Genomic DNA, 5,290 nt, shown 5'->3' on the forward strand with positions numbered 1-5,290 from the left:
CTAAGGTCAGTCTCCACTCACGGTGCTGCAACATGATCGCTGCGTCCGCGAGCTTTCTCGTGAGCGATGATGCACTATCCAGGTTGGCAAGCTAGGTCAGTGCCGCCTTCAAGCCGCTTAGGAGTACCAGGTGCCCAGGCAGACTGCTTCATACAAAGCCAGTGCTCGGCGAAGCACCCCCAACTCGGCGGTCACCGAGGATGCAAGGGAGAGGCGCTCTACTGCTTGTGCTCCGAAGTCTGTCGACACTGTTGCGGCAGTGGCTGTGCGTGCGCCGGGGTCGACGGACACGGCTGTGTAGCATCGCGCCCGTTCCCTGAAAATGTCCTCCATATTTCGGGCCCTCAAGGCCCGCGTCCAGTTCCACTCTGCGCGGTTGTGCACCTGCTCGGTTTTGTTAGTTTTATTAGTACGTCTAAGGAATATAGCCAGCGGCATTGTGAGTACCTCTAAACATATATTTTGGGACAAAGAACTCGGTTGTCCTTCCACGGTCTGATGAATCTTGTGCGCAGCTGCTTGTGCGCGGGTTTGAGAAAACGCTATGCATACATTTTTTGTTTGTCACGGCTTTCCAGAAAGCTGCACTTCTATGGTATTTTTGCTAAGGGGTTGGTACCCGAAGGAAAAATCCATCAATGTAACCCTGTTTGGCAGTCAATGTTTTCTAGTGGACCGCTGACTGTGCCTGACTGTACGTCAAGCATGTCTGATTGGCCAACAAGTTACTCTGACTGACAGTCAAACTCCAGTCAGACTCCGCTTGTCGGCTTTCTGGTGGTTTCCTGGTGGCAATCGGCCGCCGCGAAATGCCATCAAGATGTCTTGGTGGCAATTCTGATTGTACATCGATTGTTTCTGACTGCACGTCAAAAAGCTTTGACGTGCAGACAGACGTACGGTCAATGGACGTAAAGTTCGTTCGGATACCACTATTTCGTCAAATCTATGAATACGAAAAATAATCTATGCACGAGAAAATGATTTCGGGACGTGAGCCGATAAAACCGCTGATGTTAGAGATATGACACGCAACCGACCGACAACCTTGATCAGAAGCCCGCCGAAACGCCGCACACGCCACTTTTTCTTCGCCCATAGAGGCTTCGCCAAGCTTCTATGAACGATCGCTCTCGACTCGTTTTGTTAGCCCGCTTGCTCCAACCTGTCGATCCTGCCCGAGCTCTACAATGTCTTATGTTTTAGTAGAATTTCTACTCGACAAGACCCAGCCTGTTGTGAGTTCGGACGATGTAAGGGACTTTAGCGGTGTAGTTGTAAACGACAAGGTGTGCCAGGTCTACTGGGCCGGAGACGCACGAACAAAAGGATCGTTCTATGACTCGAAAGTACTCTACATGGCAGGTGAGTAGTACTGAAGTACGACGAGTGATGTACGAGCGCTTTGCATAACATGATGAAGGCTTAATTGCAAATGCAGCCGAAGCATTCTTTAGAGCGATGCGTTTATTGTAGGAACCTCGCGCTGCAATACTAAAATGCTCCTGACTCGGTCCGAAAGGTTTGGGCTAGAAAGTTTATACCTTTCTATCTGGTCTTACCGCTGTGTCGGGGCTGCGCGCGTTCGTCCGTGCTCTCTAGCTTCAACGGAGTCGCATAGGTTTTGCGAATTAAAGTGTACACGCTCGTCCCGAAAGGTTCAGACATCGAGGGCGTTTCTTTGAAACATGCTTACGGTGCATGTGGTCCTGTTTTTAAACGAATGTCCCTTTTGCCCGAAAAACGCAATTTTCAAAAGGGGAAAAAACAAAGTACGGGTACACACTTTTCCTGATTTTTGATGTCATGAATTGCATTCATTTTAAGGATTTGTGAACAGTTTCACAGCCATGCAAAATGGCCACCTGGGCTTGTGAACCGTTTCAGAGCCATCCAAGATTGCCACCTCGGAATTTGAGCTTTATATAAAGAGTAAAGCTATACGCACGCACTCCGGAGTGCACTTCGGACGGAAATAGCTATACGCGCTCCGCTAAATTCGTATAAAACGAATGGTCAAATCGAATTTCCTAAGCGATGGCATAGCATAGGACAATAAAAAAAATGGCATAGCATAGGGGCTGAGGTGTCCGATTTGTACGCAAGTGGACGCGGGTTCGATCAGCGGTGGACCTGCTTTTTTTTCTTCTTTTTATTTTCTCGAACATTTTGTTTTGTCGAGGCATTTGGCGATATTTATGAGTGCGTATAGCTTTACTCTTATATAAATGCTGCCCTTGTTGATGAAATTCCCTTGGCACTGGCAGTCAGACGTCATTTGATGGACCATCGGGGCACGTTTCACCAAGGCTGCTGACTGGCAGTCAGTGTCCCAAATTACGTATCTTGAAGGAATTTTCAATAGGGTAGGCTGAAGGGGTAAAGTATAAAGAGTTAAAGTCTGAAGTGCTGAAGTTTAAAGTCAAGTAGGGTTCGCTAACACATCCGGGTTGAAAGTTCTGAAAGCTATTTTTGCAATGGGGAACTCCGGCATTTACAAACCTTTTACTACATTTTGCGCATTTGAGGTAGTAAATAGATAGTGAAAGGTAGTAACGTTGAAAAAAAACGTTGTAACCACTGCAGTTACTAGCTTTTTACTACCTTTGTTTAAGAGTGTACGTGATATAAAAAAGGTATATCGTACATCAACACACCAGTTACCTTTAGACAAGTTCTAAGGTTCTAAGCAGGGTTGTAAAGTACCTAGGTACAAGTAACTGTAAATCGGTATCCAGGTACTTTTGTTGTACCTGAGGTACAAACCTAGGTACTTTCATTTCTCAGTATCTGTATTTTTATCTTAGGTACATTTTCCAGTATCTTGTAACTAAGTGAAGTTACTTTTTACAGGTACTTTTCTATTCACTTCGTCAAAATCATAGAAAATACAATATAACATATAACTGAAAATTAATTATAATTACAGTCGTCAAGCAATTTAACTTCACGTAGTGTTTCCACGCAATAAATCGAACTCAAATTTCGCACTTTACAAAACTAAAAATGTTTGTGAAAAAAAAAAAAAAAAAAAACTGGGAGGACGATTAACCTTCGCATTTAAGAGTTGAACACGATAGGGTTATCGGGCCCCGTTCGCATGGCCTTCTCAATCGCTTCTCATGCTCTTGAGTAAACACAACGACCTAGTTCTTATACAACACTCCCGGCGCGATCGAGGAGCTTTTGCCTGTGCTTTCATGCCATTTTACGCCACAAGGTTTATTTATGTGTTTGCTCGGCACGCGCTAACAACACTCGATGCGATAATGCCTTTACCCTGACACAGACAGACACCGAGGCACTCTAATGACGGCAGGATCGCGGTGCCATTCCCAAGCCCTCCGTTGCCTAATCGGTAGCATGTCTGGCTGAAGGGTCGTGGGTGCGATCCTGCGTAAATTCTTCAAATTTTTCTTTAAGGCAAATGAATTAGTTTATCAAGTGGGATCGTTTGAAACATGCGGTGACCATTAATTCGTATGTCTTTAACCACCTTCATTCCCCTTTGACGTCACGTTTCACATGAGCGTTGTCGGTTGTTTGAAATTCCCGCGCGAAGTCATGTGGCTGTGACGTCACGACCCTATCGACCAGTCAGGAATTTCCCGTCACGCTAGCGACGCCACCGACATCCGAGGATTTTCTGTGACACGAGCCTCTAAACGAGCTCGCTTTAAAATATTCTCTTCCTTCCTAAAAACGAAAGAAAAAACGTGAAAGCTTGAAGACTTTCACTCGTCGTTGCGTTGCGAAGGTTAGGTGCGTGTGCACTCGACTCTTCGTTTCTCCATGCGGCCGACGTCTTCAGGGCCCGCCGATGGCTTCGATGCCAGTGCTGGCGCTGAAGGGCAAGCCACGTCAACAAGCGAGTTTGAGCGGGACGTCGTAAACAGTGGAAGCTGTGTCCTCGGTGAGCCAATTGGAGCGTGAGAGTAAGGCACGTGAGGACTCAACTCCGATCCTTTCAGCAAGTGCTCGGCATTATGGAAGAAGCAAGCGAGGTCTAATGTGGTTGCTGACGCCATCTCTTCAAGCTGTGAAGGTTATTTGCCCACGCCTGTCCTCACGCGGTGAAACTCTACATACGATTGCCTCAAATCGCTTCAAGTAATGCTTGTTCACAGTGAGGGAAAGTTGAAGGAAGTTTATGAGAATTTTAATATTCCGCGATTCACGAAGTCAGACATTGACTTTATTGATGAGTAATTCAAGTGTTTACACCTCTCACACAAGCTATAACACTTCTACGGCGCAAAAACAGCATGTTTATGGCATATCTTCTGCGTACAGTGGCTTCACTTCACAAAAAATGTCCGCGTTGCTGACGGAGAACTTGAGTTACTGCCGCCCGGTGGTCGAGAGCTTAATCACGCCGATCAGTAAGAGGTTTGCAGGTATGGAGGAAGAAAAACATTTGATATCTGCCGTATGCCATCCAAAATTTAAGGTTGCATGGATAGACAACGAAGTGGAACGGAAGCGGGCCTGGAATTATCTAAAGAACGAACTTATGCGAACATCAACTATAGAAAAAGCGTCGTCAGGCGAACAAAGTGGTGAGGATAAAGAAGACTGTAAGCACTTCATTAACTTCGTAATATCGTCCTCATCTGCTTCATGGGAGCAGGAGTTTGTAGAGTACACGGAACTTGCTCCGACAAGAAGTCTGAACTGTCTCAAGCACATGCCGCTGCTGAAAAGCGTGTTCTTAAAATTCAACACGGGGCTTCCAAGCAGTGCGGCGGTGGAGCGCGTCTTTAGCATAGGAGGAACAATTGCTACCAAACTGCGATCGAAGATGTCGGATGAACATTTCGAAGAAGTCCTGATTCTGAGGTCAAATCGAGCACTCAAGTGAAAAAGACAAAGTCTTCGAATGCACTGGTGAGAGCGTTTTGCCTTAGTTCTCCCAGTGACACCAATAAAGCACGTTTATCAAACTTGCTTTGGTGTACATCCCAGTATACAAAGGATTTACTTCCAATAATAATGTGACAAATTTGAGAAAAATACTTGACGTGAAAATAAAAAGTACCTTTGAAGTAACTGTACCTGTACCTAGGTACATTTTTAAGCGAGTAGCTAGATATGGACCTAGGTACATTTACGTATGAGTAACTGTAACTGTATCTTAGGTACATTTTTGAAGTAACTTTTACAACCCTGGTTCTAAGTCACCGGCTGTTCGGGGCCCCCCCTGCGTATGCATTTCATGTACATTTTTCGGAATTTGTGTTTCTGACGGCATGACACCGATTTCGCCAACATCTGGTTGGTGTGTATTCGT

The 5,290-nt window shown here is 45.6% G+C and overlaps 1 pseudogene; it reads left to right on the forward strand.

Annotated features, from left to right (window-relative positions):
* The first annotated feature begins 4,059 nt into the window (after positions 1–4,059).
* LOC121838500 lies at positions 4,060–4,937 on the forward strand (annotated as a pseudogene).
* The last annotated feature ends 353 nt before the right edge of the window (positions 4,938–5,290 follow it).

The sequence above is a fragment of the Ixodes scapularis genome, unplaced genomic scaffold (assembly GCF_016920785.2).
Source record: "Ixodes scapularis isolate PalLabHiFi unplaced genomic scaffold, ASM1692078v2 PGA_scaffold0__279_contigs__length_252992795, whole genome shotgun sequence".
Taxonomy (NCBI): domain Eukaryota; kingdom Metazoa; phylum Arthropoda; class Arachnida; order Ixodida; family Ixodidae; genus Ixodes; species Ixodes scapularis.